Source organism: Silene latifolia, chromosome 3 (genome assembly GCF_048544455.1).
Source record: "Silene latifolia isolate original U9 population chromosome 3, ASM4854445v1, whole genome shotgun sequence".
NCBI classification, from domain to species: domain Eukaryota; kingdom Viridiplantae; phylum Streptophyta; class Magnoliopsida; order Caryophyllales; family Caryophyllaceae; genus Silene; species Silene latifolia.
In genome coordinates, this window is record NC_133528.1 from 58605657 (window position 1) to 58622795 (window position 17139).

General features: G+C 36.7%; 1 non-coding gene across 1 annotated transcript; it reads right to left on the reverse strand.

The window, feature by feature from the left end:
• Positions 1 to 2584: 2584 nt before the first annotated feature.
• Positions 2585 to 2691, reverse strand: LOC141650176 (small nucleolar RNA R71). The gene has a single exon (XR_012546225.1). It is a non-coding gene; the product is annotated as a small nucleolar RNA R71 (small nucleolar RNA).
• Between the last annotated feature and the right edge of the window lie 14448 nt (positions 2692 to 17139).

Below are 17139 nucleotides of genomic sequence, written 5' to 3' on the forward strand. Positions count from 1 at the left end.
GTGAGAGCTCTCGGCCAAACAGGCAGACGCCCGACCAGGTAGCCGATCCAGCAGACGACTGGCGCACACCTTACCTAGACTGGCTGTGCTATAACAAGCTACCAGATGATAAGAAGGAAGTGAGAGCCTTTTGAATAAAGGCCTCCAGATTCATACTTATTGATGATATATTATTCAGAAAATCGCTAGCAGGCCCCTACCTACGGTGCCTGGACAAGGAAGAAGCACAGACTGTGTTACATGCTCTCCACAGTGGCGAATGTGGAAACCATGCAGGGGGCAGGAGTCTGGCAAATAAAGCACTCAGACAGGGATATTATTGGCCTTCAATGAAAGCAGATGCAGCAGAGTATGTGATGCGTGTCTTGTATATGATGTTTTGCACCTCATTTTACACGCATTTCAGAGCTCATTCATGTAGTTTATGCTACATTTCTCTCTATTTCCGTCTACTTCCGTATTTTTGTACATTATTGCAGAAATGTGAAGAATCCAGCGGAAATCAAGCTAAATCCGTCCCCGGGTATCCTGCGTTGCAATTGACGTGAAGTATTGACTCGAGGAATGAGCTTGGTGCGCATTCCAAGGCCCAAAAGACAAGTCCGCGGGATTATAGAAGTCAAGTAGCAGCTCAAGCAGTCGATTGACCACTGCCTTCAGTCGATCGACCAACATGCGGGTTCCAGAAACTACTGTACACTGCATAGCAGTCGATCGACCGGTCATCTCAGTCGATCGACCACCCCGCTACTCAGACGAGAATTAAAAGATCGAGGAAAGCAAGCCCATTATGTTTAGGTTTTGATAATAAGTTGTTACGTATGTTTGCTATATAACGTAACCTAGAACATCAGATAAAGGCATCCAGTTTTGACAAAGTTTTTATCTAAGTTTCACATTCAGTTTTAGAATATCATAGTTAGGGTTTGGAATATTGGTTGCATCGGATTTTCATTCATACTTCTAATCATTCCGTTGCTATTCTTCTGCAATTTTCGGTATTCCTTCTATTCTACTTTCAGTTCATCTTTATTGCGTTGTTAGATATAGAATTGTTAGTTAGAATCCAAGCCAATTATCGTTTATGTTAATTGTTTGTTCTACTAATTTTAGCATGAATTCAGTAGTCTTTATCGTCAATATTATTGTTATTTTCGCCATAGCCATGAGTAGCTAAATTAATTGTGCTAGGATGTAGGGGAATTGTAGTGTAAGCGGCAATATAATGAACACGGCCTGATTCGCGTGTTGGTCGATCGACCACCCTACCTGGTCAATCGACTGACCACGTGAGATTTTTATTTTCGTTTTAATTGTTTTAATTCTTAATTCGACGAATCGAGTGCACACGACTAGTTGAATGCTTAGAATATGACTGACCCATTAGATCGAGAGATAGGGACAGTTATTAGATCACCAATTAAAATGACTAAACTATGCTGAGATCGAAAGATAGGTAAAGTTTAGACCGTAAATCACTTTTCAGGACGAAAGTTAGTATTAGTGATATTAGGGACCTATAGCAAGATCGAAAGATGCTATTAAGAGTGGACCGAGAGGACCTCTTTATTTCCCACCTCATGTGTTTTGATTTAGACCTGTTTAGTATGCTACCGCCGAAACTATAACGAACCGACCATCCTAGTACCTCTTTTATACTTGATTTTATATATTTCATTAGTTTACTTTTCTTTTATTGCTATTAGCTATAGACCAAACCCAATCAAACCCCCACCTTTTGTTACCTTAGACTGAATTTAAACAACTAGAAATTACGTCTGCCTCTCGGTGGTTCGACCCGACTGCCGCTAGCTATAGTTGTAGTTGGAAATTATAAATTTATTTTTGACACCTCACGACGGGTATCAAATTTTGGCGCCGTTGCCGGGGAGGCAATAGTTCTAATTTTTAGTTGTTTTATTTTTAGTCTTTCTTAGTTTAAGGGACATCCGTTCCTTAAACTTTTCTTATATTCTTTCTGTAGTTTCTTCTTATGCGCAGGTCACAGGGTGGTGAACTAGTACCATTAAATCCTGAGATTGAGAAATCCTTGCGCGAGTTGAGACGATCACAAAGGGTATTGCCGATAGAGGAAGAGCTGAGTACTCTGTCAAGCTTTTACGAGAACGAGCTGTTCGAAGAAGATCCACCTACATCTCCTGCTTCTATTTCTTGGTGACCGAGTCACTTCTCCGAAATTCCAGTCATGGTGAAGAAGCAACCATTTCCAAATCACTCGAGCCGACACGGTGAGAATCTTTACAAAGGATTCGAACTACGGGGAGGCGAGAAAATTCGAGCCAAAGCCTTCCTATATTAACCTGGTTGAGAGAAACCGATTCGGGGAGCTGCAAATGAAGATGCAGCCAAGCATATGGAGACCTTCGTTGATTATTGTTGCTCTATACCCCCGCCGACCGGTGTGACCCAAGATCAGATCAAGGAGACCATGTTCATTTTCTCTCTTCGTGACGCTGCAAGAGAGTGGTATAGAGATCTGGACCGAGCCGCCCATGGGATCACCGACTGGAATTCCTTAGCCCTGGCATTCTACAAAAAGTACTTCTCTGCCTCGAAGACGAATGCCATTAGAGCTCAGATCACGAGCTTTAAACAAGGGCCTGATGAGAACTTCCATGAAGCATGGGTCCGTTTCAAGAAACTGGTGCGAACCATACCGCACCATGGGTTCGAAAAATGGAGTCTTTGCAACCAGTTCTATAATGGGCTGTATGACGATCAGAGGGCTATTTTGGATGCTGCAGCCAATGGCCGATTTGCTGAGAACATGGGAGAGACTAAGGGGTGGAAGATCATCGATGATTTGGCCACTCATAAGGCTGAATATGGGAATTCAAGAGGAAACCAGAGGAGAGCTGCTGAATCTTCCTCTGTTGCTGCACTAGAAGCTCTCACTGCAAGGTTTGACAAATATGAATTGGGAGGAGATTCTAAAGGAGGGATGTACCACGTTAACGCTGTTTCAGACGGTCCTTTCGTTTGTAGAAGATGTGGAGCTGAGAGGCATGTCTCAGAGAATTGTTCTGTCCCCTTTGAGTCCTGTGCAGCCTTTCAACACTATAGGCAAACAAACACGTACTATGAGCCGAATGTCCACCCCAACCTGAGGTGGAGCAGCCAGAATGTCCTAAATCCGACTCAACCTCCACAACAGCAGCAGCAGCAAGCGTATGTACCCCCTCACAAACAACCTTATCAAAAGACTCCCTATGTGCCGCAGCAGCAACAATCCCAAAATTTTGAGTTCACCGAGTTGAAGAACTTATTGCTGAAGGAGTCCCAAGCTACAGAGGTCGGGATGAAGATGCTAGAGAGCCAAATTGCTCAATTGGCTAGTAAGAGTACCACTCGAGCTCCGGGACACTTACCAACTCAAACTGACCAGAAAGAGACCCTCAACGCCATAACTTTGAGGAGTGGGTCTACCCTGGAGGGGCCTGCTATGGTCGAGGATGCCACTGCGAAAGATGAGGTAAAACCAAGTCAAAACAAAGCTGGAACGAGCAAAGGAAAGAAAAAGGCGTCTACCAGGTATATCAGTCGATCGACTGACATACCCGGTCGATCGACTGAAGTGCGGGTTACAGAAGCTTCTGGTCCTGTTCATCCCAGTCGATCGACTGACATCACTGGTCGATCGACTGAGATCGCTGCTGATAACAAGATTTTTCGTCCTCCGATGCCCGACAACTTGAGGGATCATTTGTTCCGGGGCATGACAATCCCGAAAATATTGGGGAAAGACCCGAGTGCTGATGGGTCAGTCTCGGCTCCGAAGTTCGATCCGATGACGGTTAATGGCTCACATTTGAGACGGTCTGAAGAGGGGTCAAGCTTGAATAAGGAGAAAGTTGTGGACTTTCAGCCTAAGTCCACGGATGCCGGCATGCGAGACTTAGAGGAGAGGGCTAAGGTACTTCTCTCAGCCCCATATCCAGAGAGACTAGTGCCGACGAAGGAACAGGTATCTTTCAATAAATTTGAAAAGGTTATTCGTAGTTTGAATGTGCAAGTTCCTTTCCTTGAGTTAGTCAATCAAATGCCTGCCTATACTAAATTCATAAAACAACTCCTGTCTAAAAAAAAGTCACTTGAAAATGTGCATACTGTCGCATTAACCAAAGAGTCCTGCTCTTATTTGTCTCACACTGCACCCCATAAGCTAGAGGACCCGGGTAGCTTTTCTGTTCCTTGCAATATAGGTACCTTCTCTATTGAGAAGGCATTATGTGACTTAGGAGCTAGTATAAGTGTCATGCCCCTGAGTCTAGCTAGGAAGCTCAAATTGACTAGGTTCACAGTGACAGATATGACAGTATAAATGGCTGACCGATCTGCGGTCCAGCCAATAGGAGTCTTAGAGGACATCCCTGTCCAAATAGGGAAGTTTTTCTTCCCCGTCGACTTCGTTGTACTTGACATGCCTGAGGATGCCCATATTCCCATTATTTTGGGTAGGCCATTTCTGCACACTGCTGGTGCAGTCATAGATGTCGGTCTAGGTACCTTGACTTTTAAAGTGGGCAAACATTCTATTGTCTTTGCACAGCCATCTAAGAAAAAGGACCCCATGTGGCCTGTGGCTTGTAACACGGTTTCTGACAAGAAATCGTACTTTATGCTTCCTGATATGCCTATCCCTGTTCCTGTTGTAACCCCTCCGCCCCAGGATGGGAGCAAACTGGAGGAAGATTTGTCCATTTCTGATATTGCAGGAGCTGGTTTGGGGAAGGACGAGCTGCAGGTTACTCTAGCTGCGAAGAAGCCAATCATCTCACGAGGAGGTCTTGGTTGCCTTAGCTATGCCACCGATGAGGAAGTTGATGACGAGCCGGTCAAGGCAAGGGATTCCGACTTGGACTTCGACGAGATGGAGGAGGTCCTTGATTGGGGAGATGATGAGAGTGTTGATCCGTTGAGCCATACGGACGTGGAAGCTGAGAAGGGTGCAGCTGACAAGATAAGCACAGTTGAGGCTACCTGTAGTAGCCAGAAGCAGACGAAGTGGGCCATTCCGTGGTCGTTCTTGATCAACTACTAGTTGATCACATGTTTTCCAAACATTTTATTTGCTTTTGTTAGACATTTTTTATTGCTTTTGTGTGCGCGAAACTTCGCATTTGATCTTGCTTGCTTAGGATTTTATATGATTTAGACTTTACTTTGGGTTTTACGCAATTTTGGGCGCGTATTATTGTGCATTTGCAGGTTTTTTAGACCTCATTAGCTCAAGAAATTGAGCAAATTACGAAGAAATAAGAAGTTACAACAGTATTTCCAGTCGATCGACTGGTCTGTGTAGTCGATCGACTGGTCTGCGGTTTCCATGAGCTTCTGTTCCTGTTCACCTGGTCGATCGACTGAGTGATGTAGTCGATCGACCACCATGCACTGCCGTACCTGTTCACGACCTCTCTTCTGCTATGTTTGGTCGATTTGCGGAATTAAGGGAGTTTTCTACCCCACTCTATCTTCCGTCATTTATTATTTCTTCTATTTTCCTCAATCATGCATATAATATCGCTTCAAAATTGTCTTCTCGATTTTATGCGTGGGTTTTGTTTTTGTCTTTTCAGGTACTTTTTAGTAGCACTGCTGGCTACTGAAACCTCCTAGCTCACGCTGATTTGGGGAAGTTTCCTTTGCTGCGCTTAAAGTCTTGTGAGTTCCCAATTTTCACTTCATGTCATATTTATTTGTTTAAATTTCTCGCAAATTCCCATTTCTCTTTTCTTCATTGCATGATTTTGCACAATGGGGACATTGTGCGATTTGGTTTGGGGAAGGGTTTTGCGTCACATATCTTTTGCTTGCATTCACGTTTACATTTTTGCCTTGCATTGTTTATTTCATTTTTCATATATACAAAAATCCAAAAAAAATTGAAAAAAAAAAATTTCAAAAATTCAAATAAAATGCACGTTTATTTTAGCACATAGGTCGAGTCGGAACGGTAGTATTTCAATGATGATATTGCAATTGCATCTGTTTTCGCTTAAGCCTTGCTAATTAACATGTTATTAGTAGAATCATATATGCATAGTCTACGAGTTTTCGTTAATTTATTTGCTGAACTAGAGACTTGACTTTGAATTTTGGCAACCTACATCATATTTCTGAGATTTAGAGCCTATAACTGGTGACATTTATGACCGGTTTATTTAGGAATGTGAGTAGTACTCCTTATGAGACATGTTTCCTTAATTTGCATAAATATGAACTTAATCTGCTTAATACCTGTATGCATTCGGTTTGTGGTTTGTTGACACATGTGGTAGAGGTTTCCTTTTTCTTATTATGCCCATAAGCTCCACACTGCCAAAAATAGCCTTTTTGTCCCATTACCACATCCTACATTTAGCCTGTCCTTTGTCAAGCTAGTAGTACATGTTTTTGGGATTGTTACTTCGTTTTTGGTGGTATTTGCTCAATTGAGATGATTGTTGGGAAAATGAAAAGAAGGAAAGAAGAAAAAAAAAAAGAAAAAAAAATGATTCGAAAAAAGAGAAAAAGAGGTTCTGTACTGTTTAAGCGGTCGATCGACTGGCATTATAGGTCGATCGACTGAGGTTCGAGAGAAAGAAAAAGAAATCAATTCGCTTAGTTCAAGCCTTTATCTTTTGGCGATTTTTGCTCCCATGTATTATTCATATTTTATGGGGAGTTGATTGATTGCTTTTATACCAGGGATTGTGAGTTTTGTGCTTGCTATAGCACTGTGTCTATTGATTATGAGCAAGAAGTTGGATGTTGCCATATGGTTCCGTTTTGGTACTAGCTTGATCACCTGTACCCCCACTTTTCCATAAAATGTTTTGCCTCTTCTTACCCATATCTCACATATCCCATATATACCTCGGCATGTGTCATGGTCATTTGTTGGTTGGAATGCATATGTACGGTCATACAGATTACTTTCATATTAGATTGCAGGCATGTTCTTATAGGTCGTAGTTAGGTGAGAGTCTTTACAAAACGAATTCTTCCTATCCTCTTATATTTTCACCTGTGCTTATGAGTGATTTGAGCGGCCCGCGAGAGTCCAATTTGATAAGTCTCTATAGTTGACGGTTCAGCATAGTTTTTAACGACTTCATAACTCGTTTGCATGATTCATATGCAAATTGATTGTTGGTTGTTGCATTAAAATGGTTTACGCTTTACTTGTTGCAATTCGCTCTGAGTTTGAACTCGTTCCATTAGGTCATTAGATCGAGTCTAGTTCTTGCTTGGGGACAAGCAAGGGTTTGGTTTGGGGAAGTTTGATGCATGTCTTTTATATGATGTTTTGCACCTCATTTTACACGCATTTCAGAGCTCATTCATGTAGTTTATGCTACATTTCTCCCTATTTCCGTCTACTTCCGTATTTTTGTACATTATTGCAGAAATGTGAAGAATCCAGCGGAAATCAAGCTAAATCCGTCCCCGAGTATCCTGCGTTGCAATTGACGTGAAGTATTGACTCGAGGAATGAGCTTGGTGCGCATTCCAAGGCCCAAAAGACAAGTCCACGGGATTATAGAAGTCAAGTAGCAGCTCAAGCAGTCGATCGACCAGTGCCTTCAGTCGATCGACCAACATGCGGGTTCCAGAAACTACTGTACACTGCATAGCAGTCGATCGACCGGTCATCTCAGTCGATCGACCACCCCGCTACTCAGACGAGAATTAAAAGATCGAGGAAAGCAAGCCCATTATGTTTAGGTTTTGATAATAAGTTGTTACGTATGTTTGCTATATAACGTAACCTAGAACATCAGATAAAGGCATCCAGTGTTGGGAAATGTGTCCTCAACAATAGTGCGATCATATGATTTAAATATCATTATTAAATCTCATTTTAAGAATACAATTGGGAAGTAATATTGTTACTGTCAACTGGTCAACATATATCGGTAATGATTGGCTGACTAGAGTTTGACATTACTGTCGTGTGACGGTGGTGATCAGTTGACCCCCTAGGTCATACCTAAAGGGCAATACTCTTAATTGATTATTTAATTAATCGTATAATGTTGCGAGTTAATTAAATTACTTGAAAATTGACGGACGATTTTGGAAGTAAAATTTACGTATCAAATTGAAATGTGATTAAATGAGATACTGATCCGAGTAATTAAATTGTATAATTACTCGGATGAAATAAATTGTTTAATGTAACAATTAAATTGAATGAATTGTTATAAATACAATCGATTTGTGATTTATAAATTGGTAAAAATTATTTCGGCATGAGTAATTATGGAATTACTAAATCAATTTTTGTATGTGACGTATTTTTATTAATACGTTGATTTTTAATATGTTAAAAATACATTACAAATTATGTTACATGTGACATGTTACACATTGACAATTGACAAAATAATATGGATTCCATATTATCATATGGACCGAAATAAAGAAGAGGTTTAAGCTAATTAAATTGTTTAATTAGTAGCTAAACATAATGATTGTTTTGCTTTAGTAGCCTTACATGCCTATAGTGCATTGTGAAGACAAATGAGCCCATGCATTGGCTCCTTTCCACCTCCTCTTGGCCGGATTTTTAGAGAAGAAAAACCACTTGGTTTTTCTTCTTATTTTTGATATACACCATAATGTAATGTGTGTATTATTCATTCTAACTACTCATCCAAAATACAAGTTCTAGTGAGAAGGAAAATCCTCTCTTCTCCTCTCTTAAAAACCGAGACTATTATGTGATTTAAAGAGTTTTGGTTCAATTTTCTACTAAGATTAATATTATACTAGTACTTATAATATTAATTAGATTAAGTGAAAGCCTTGGGTATAAAGCTTGGGGAGAGATCTTATACTTAGATCTTTGTTCTTCCATTGGAAAAGCTCAAGAACAAGAAGAGAAAGGTGATCTCTCTTGTGCCCAATATAGCCGAAATATTGAATGTAAGGACATTATTTCTCTTCTCTTTTATTAATGTTTGCATGCATAAAATCTGTTTTAATTTTATGACAAATTAATTTCGACATATATGAGTATGTTAGAATGTATATGAATCTACATTTCCTTCAATCGGTATCATGAGCCACGGTTGTTTGCATGCAAATTGGTTAAAAGTTTTTCCGAGTTATATGAATAACAAAATAAAACTTGTAAAATTTGTGTTATTATGATATATCACGAAATAATTACATGCATGTTAATATTTCTGGTCCTAAAGTGTTTTAGGATATTTTGGTTAATTTTTCGGATTTTTATTGTTCATATTTAATGATAATGACATTTAAATGTGATTTTATGAGTAAAAATGTCATTTTTGGTCGAAAATTAGCTATACTTCGAATTTTAAGTTGGTTTTTGGATATGTTGTCACATATATTATTTTGAGATAACCTGTAATTTTTCATAATTTTTGCACCTGTTATGCTCGAAAAATGAATTTTTCATTATTAAATATGGATTTAAGAGAAAAATAGGTTAATATGAGTTAAATTTCGAATCTGGTCATAGAAAATTAATATGTTGTCACATGCAATTTTACAAGATGTGTGTAAAATAATTGGCTATAAAGAAGTCTTTTAGCATGATTTATGAATTTTTGAAGAAAAATAGCATAAATAGTGACATTATTAGTTGGAAATTAATAAAACATAATCTATGACTTAGGAAAAACGTCTAATGTTGCATTTTATTGTTTTTTTCAGATCTAAAATTTAAAAGTTAATGAAAATAATTTTTCCATGTTTTTATGATTATTTTATTAAATATCGATAAACCGCAACATTGTTTTTCCGGAAAATTTTCGAAATTTTTAACCTAAGATTTTGAACATTATGAGTGTCATGGAATTTTTCCAGAATGTTCATGAATTTAAATTTCAAATTTTGAATTTATTTGAAATTTTTGGATTTATTTGAAGTTTAATAGCATATTTTTGTAATATTGGTCCATTTATGAACAATTTTGTAAATAAAAGTTAATTATGGTCAAAATTATTAGTGAAGACTATATTTTGAGTCCTAAGAGGTTAGGGTAATTAACTCATGCATAAATATGAGTTTATGTATTTTTGTGATTATAAAATGTTGAAATCACGCAAACCCAAAAAACCGAGTAATATACGATATTGGCTAATTAAAGGCGATTTAGCATAAAAATTGAGCATGTTCATACATATTATAATGCTGCATTTTTCTCTATGATTGTCATAATTTTAATTTATGTAATTTTGAATTATGTAATTTTACTTAGTATGGCCTTAGATTTTAATTGGTATTTCCGAAATGTATGGGAATATCGATTCGGTTGTAATTTTTATTGTGATCTCGTATCACCGTTTTGTAATTTAATAGATTTATTTTATTTTAGTTACAAATGTATAATAGGATTTATGTAATTTATTATGTAATTTTATTCATTCAGGAGTTCCTAAAGACGGATTTCTTCAAGAATGGCGATACATAAAGACGGTGTTACCTCGAGATGCGTGCCACAACCGAAGTTCAAGGGACCAATGGAGTTGGTTTCCGAATTTGTAATAGTTAAAGAGTTTTTCTATTTTAGGAAAGGCCATACTAGGATTTATTTATTCTTTTATGCTTGCATTTTATTTTATGTTACATGCATCGCTAAATCGCCATAACTAAACATGCATTGTCATTTTATCGAGTTTATCGACCGTGTCAATTAGAATTATCGTAGTTCACCGCTTTAGTTCACTTAAAACGTGATAGATAATAAATTGACATGACCTCTCGCTAAAACAATTAATTGAGATATAGCCTTACCAAATAGTAGAAACCATGAAAACCTATTTCGCGAGGGAGTGCACTCGGCCCTACCGGGGTACAAACCTTGTTACGTAGGGGAAGTGGGTGATGAATGTTAATCCACCGAATTCATGTTGATAAGGGTTGAATCGGCCCTACCGTGCCCAAGTTGATATGGATTTGGATCATGGACACATTTATTCGAAATTTGGATTGAACTCAACAAAAGTTTTTCGATAAGGGATGTATCGGCCCTACCGTGCCCTTGTCGGATGTGTTTTGGGCTATAGATAATTGTTAATGTAATATTATCGACCAAGAGTTCTAAAAGTAGAATCGATTAAAGAGTTAATCCACCGAGTTATATTGATAAGGGATGAATCGGCCCTACCGTGCCCAAGTTAATATGAATTTGGATCTTGGAATCATTTATCATAGTTGGGTAGAGGTCACTATGTAAATGCTTTACTTGTTGTTTACAAGTATTAATAAAACGATAAATGTTAAGTTTTCCACTATTCCGTTGTTATTTTGTTCTATTTCTTTACCACAATTCATATACGATATCATTTTGATTTTGATTCAAATCTCCATTAAAATATCGTAACTAAAGACAAATATGAGTTTGCTTCTAAAACCTCAAATGAACCATTGCTAAGAATCTCTTGTAAAGAGTATAGATTAAAGTTATTCATTATCAAACAGGTTTTTGATTCTTGACTAACACATCTACTTGCAATGGATTGTTTTTCCATGTACTTAAATGCATTAAGTACATCGAAGCGATAAAATTGTTTTGGTAATTAGTTTTGTCAAGAATTCGTAATTGACCAAAATAACGCAACCACTTCAATGAAAGTTTTTAAGACTAAACGAACAAATGAAGAGTAATCTTCATGAATTCAATTTTGCTTCTCAAAGCAAAGACTCATTGAAATGAGTGGGAGCATTCTCTTAAACCGTTAAGATGAGAACGAGGTTCAAGAAGTAAAGATTATAGTGGAATTGATACTAGGTAATGTTAAAGGTAAAGTTGTTGAGAATGACAATACTAAACCTATCAATCCCGACCGATATAGTTTCCATTGTCTTAAATGTTGGACACGAGAAAGGAAACTACCCCAAATTATTGAAGAATCAACAAGTTAGTTGTGGGACATCTAATGGGACCTTCTTCTTTAAAAATGTTTATTTGATTAAACATAAATTTTGCTAATACTACTTCGTCAATATTAGAAACCAATGGAGGTTTTCATCATTGTACTTGATACATAGGATGATTAGAATATGACGACTAGCAACAATGAAGTTGAGAGATAGAGTAATTGTGTACTCAATCTAGTTTTTGGATTTAAAGTAGTACTTAATTGTGACTATTAAGTGCATAAACTCTAAATAAGAATATAAACTTGTTAAGAGACAAAAGAGGTTTTCACTTTTGTGACCCTATACACCACGATTTGATGAATGGCTAGGCCATTATCAAGGTGATTATATTCTAAACCAAACTAGAATGACATATCATGTAGATGATGTAAGATTCAAATTGGTAACCCAAGATTAAACCTTAAATTTTGGAATGATGAACGCAAAGAGTTATCGAGTACTCTTGAAACCATTAGATTGTTAATGGTATATGCGTATCTTGTATTCAAAGCAAGATGTCTCGTGCCTTTTGTTTGAAAAAGGAGATCGAGATTGTAAATCATTGATCCAAAATAGGTTGATCATTTTCTTTTACCAACGATTTAAGTTGACACTAGTGTGTTCACTTAATAAGGTAAATTGAGAAATCTTTGAAGAAGTTCAAAAGTTCAAGGAATCACGATTTAGTCGTGATGGGATTATCAAAGTGAAGACTTTGATATAAGCCAAAGGAAATGTGATATAGTATCACAAGTTAATCTCTCTTAGCACGCATCATGGAATAATGTGTGATTAGATAAGAAATCAAACGCTATTCGATATGGTTTGGATTTCAATCAAGTTACTTTGAGTTACTTGATCCTTTTGGGGATTTTATCATTTTTGTCTAAATTATTTTTCCACTAAAACGAATCATATGAGATATGAAATGGTAAAGGTACCATGTTTGTAAGTTTTCACAAGAAGAAAGATGCTCATTTTTCCCTTTCAATAATCACGAGCACGACGGGTTTGCGGCTCATGAAGCTGTCTTTCTAAAATACAAGTTTATTTTTAGAAGACAGAGTGGGAGAAATTATTCAAAGAGCCACAAAGATGTTATGTCGCAAGAAACTGGTCTTTCTTGGCTACGTGAGATGTTTTGTGTAAAACGTTGTCGCAAGAAACTGGTCTTTCTTGGCTACATGAGACGTTTTGTGTAAGACATTGTTTCTTCAAAACCTAGGAGGTTAAAATTCGTCACTTGTTAAAAATGATGAATTCATGTTACTTTTAAGAAAGTAAAGAGCTTATAACTTACAAAGAAATTGTTTGATTCAAGATTGATTACTACGGAAAGTAATGAACATATGACTTACATAAGAGTGATTAAGTCACAACTCAATATAAGGCTTAGAGCCATGAAAATCCGAAATAAAAAGGCTTGATTAGTTGCAAAGGGTTTTACACTAATAAAGAGAGATTTCAAAGTTTGATTGGTTGCAAAGGGTTTTGCACTAATTGAAATGCTTGAGTCTATTTGGATCTTCTTAGGGATTGTGTTTCATTATGAGGTTATGAAATACATAGCAAGTGAATCTAAAACCCACTTCTTCAATAAAAGGAATGTATTCAATACATGTCTTGAGTTTTGAAGATTCTTGCAATCCTAAGATAATGTGAAACTTAATGAGAGGGTCTTAAGTAGGACATCAATGAGTTGGAATCAACATTTTTGGATCATGTGATAAAACATTTCTCGATAAGTCGAGAAGTTGTGTTTATACATGAAGTTTAGTGGGAGTTACGGAAATTTTAATTAGTCCGATATGTGGATGACATATTGATCATTGAGAATGATTCAAGACTTTTGGAGTATTATAATACATCTTGAATATCCGGATTTATGAAGATAAATCCACATGATATTAGCGTCAGTAAGAAGTCTTATGTTGATAAGATTCATGACTAGTTCAATTAAATTGAACATATTTGATTGATTTCATTTGCTTCCATTGCCGAATCAATTAAATGAGTAATGATGTATAACACTTCATATACTTTGAGTATGATGAATTGTTTTCAAAATCGAATTTAAGTAATCTTTACCTAGTATATAAAGATTACCCTTAAGTGCTTGCAGAAGCATTAAGGAAGTAAAAAAAAAAAAAGTGTTTATGATGCAATTTTGTGTAAGGGTGTTACACAAGTGACAATTGACAATTGAGGTTGCGCATGGTTTCCGACAAAACCATAATCAAAACACATTAGGATGGTTAAGATACCATTGTGGCTATGATAATTAAGAAGTAGATTTTCTAGAATCGTTCTAGGCAATAAAGACCAATGAGAGATATTTATAACGGAAATTGAGTACACTTGCAATCATGAGATGTGCAAGAGGATGAGTCCCGCACATCGTGAAAACAAAGTGGGAGCTATTCTTAGGCTAAGAGGGCCTATGTCTTGATTGGATCTCGACACGTACTCGAGAAAGTGTTGTGATGCAAATGTATACATTACAAAGGAAAACGAATATGTAGTAAGGTTGAGTAAGGTACAAGAAGTTGATAAAACCTACTAACCAAAGCCTTCCCAAAGGCTAAACATGATGAGTCATGTCATTTCAATTGAATTGAAATGAACAACTACGTACAAGATCAAATCAGATTATAGAACATGAAATAGTAATCAGGCATTGACTATTCATGTGTGATAATCGCATTTGTCGTTCGAGTTTTATTTTAAAACTCTTTTATTATACTTTGTTACATCCAAACGGGTTGTGGAGACAATTGAACCCCGTTAAAGTGAACACGGATTAACATTGTATTTGCCCATAGTTACTTGTATGAGGTGACGTCTCGAAGTAACTAGAGTGTGATGCGATTGATGGCAAGTTCAAGTGCCATAGAGTCATGTGAGATGACTAGTCGATCACATAGGCAGACTGTTAGGAACGTTTTGTCGGGCCTTATGACCGCTTATAGAGTTCTGGCAAATTTATATAGCCTGGTCGTGGCGAGAGCTGCTATAGTATTCAAATGAGTCGATTCTTTTGACTAAAGACTATTCACCTAAGATGGCTCAGTTTCAGATTAACTTTGATTTGTGTTACTACGACCTTCGTAAATGGGGTCAAATGGGCATATTTTGGGTTATGATGGCTGTGGCTAGTCGAAGGGAATGAGTGCGATAGGAATTGTCCACCCCCTTGTCAGGGTTAAAACAATATCTCAGGGCCACTCGAGGAGTAATGAACTGGAAATGCGTGGCCACGCTCGGAAGGTATCCAGAGTGGATAAATCCGGTCAATCAGTTATTCTCCAGATCGAGGAAACCACTCTCGATATGATCACTTGCAAGTACGACCGAAAGACACCTTGCATTGAGTGGGAGATAGTAATAGGACAAGAGAATTGGTGACGCACACTTGTCGAGGACAAGTGGGAGATTGTTGGGAAATGTGTCCTCAACAATAGTGCGATCATATGATTTAAATATCATTATTAAATCTCATTTTAAGAATACAATTGGGAAGTAATATTGTTACTGTCAACTGGTCAACATATATCGGTAATGATTGGTCGACTAGAGTTTGACATTCTTGTCGTGTGACGGTGGTGATCGATTGACCCCTAGGTCATACCTAAAGGGCAATACTCTTAATTGATTATTTAATTAATCGTATAATGTTGCGAGTTAATTAAATTACTTGAAAATTGACGGACGATTTTGGAAGTAAAATTTACGTATCAAATTGAAATGTGATTAAATGAGATACGGTCTGAGTAATTAAATTGTATAATTACTCGGATGAAATAAATTGTTTAATGTAACAATTAAATTGAATGAATTGTTATAAATACAATCAGTTGTGATTTATAAATTGGTAAAAATTATTTCGGCACAGTAATTATGGAATTACTAAATCAATTTTTGTATGTGACGTATTTTTATTAATACGTTGATTTTTAATATGTTAAAAATACATTACAAATTATGTTACATGTGACATGTTACACATTGACAATTGACAAAATAATATGGATTCCATATTATCATATGGACCGAAATAAAGAAGAGGTTTAAGCTAATTAAATTGTTTAATTAGTAGCTAAACATAATGATTGTTTTGCTTTAGTAGCCTTACATGCCTATAGTGCATTGTGAAGACAAATGAGCCCATGCATTGGCTCCTTTCCACCTCCTCTTGGCCGGATTTTTAGAGAAGAAAAACCACTTGGTTTTTCTTCTTATTTTTGATATACACCATAATGTAATGTGTGTATTATTCATTCTAACTACTCATCCAAAATACAAGTTCTAGTGAGAAGGAAAATCCTCTCTTCTCCTCTCTTAAAAACCGAGACTATTATGTGATTTAAAGAGTTTTGGTTCAATTTTCTACTAAGATTAATATTATACTAGTACTTATAATATTAATTAGATTAAGTGAAAGCCTTGGGTATAAAGCTTGGGGAGAGATATTATACTTAGATCTTTGTTCTTCCATTGGAAAAGCTCAAGAACAAGAAGAGAAAGGTGATCTCTCTTGTGCCCAATATAGCCGAAATATTGAATGTAAGGACATTATTTCTCTTCTCTTTTATTAATGTTTGCATGCATAAAATCCGTTTTAATTTTATGACAAATTAATTTCGACATATATGAGTATGTTAGAATGTATATGAATCTACATTTCCTTCATCCAGTTTTGACAAAGTTTTTATCTAAGTTTCACATTCAGTTTTAGAATATCATAGTTAGGGTTTGGAATATTGGTTGCATCGGATTTTCATTCATACTTCTAATCATTCTGTTGCTATTCTTCTTCAATTTTCGGTATTCCTTCTATTCTACTTTCAGTTCATCTTTATTGCGTTGTTAGATATAGAATTGTTAGTTAGAATCCAAGCCAATTATCGTTTATGTTAATTGTTTGTTCTACTAATTTTAGCATGAATTCAGTAGTCTTTATCGTCAATATTATTGTTATTTTCGCCATAGCCATGAGTAGCTAAATTAATTGTGCTAGGATGTAGGGGAATTGTAGTGTAGGCGGCAATATAATGAACACGGCCTGATTCACGTGTTGGTCGATCGACCACCCTACCTGGTCGATCGACTGACCACGTGAGGTTTTTATTTTCGTTTTAATTGTTTTAATTCTTAATTCGACGAATCGAGTGCACACGACTAGTTGAATGCTTAGGATCGAGAGATAGGGACAGTTATTAGATCACCAATTAAAATGAC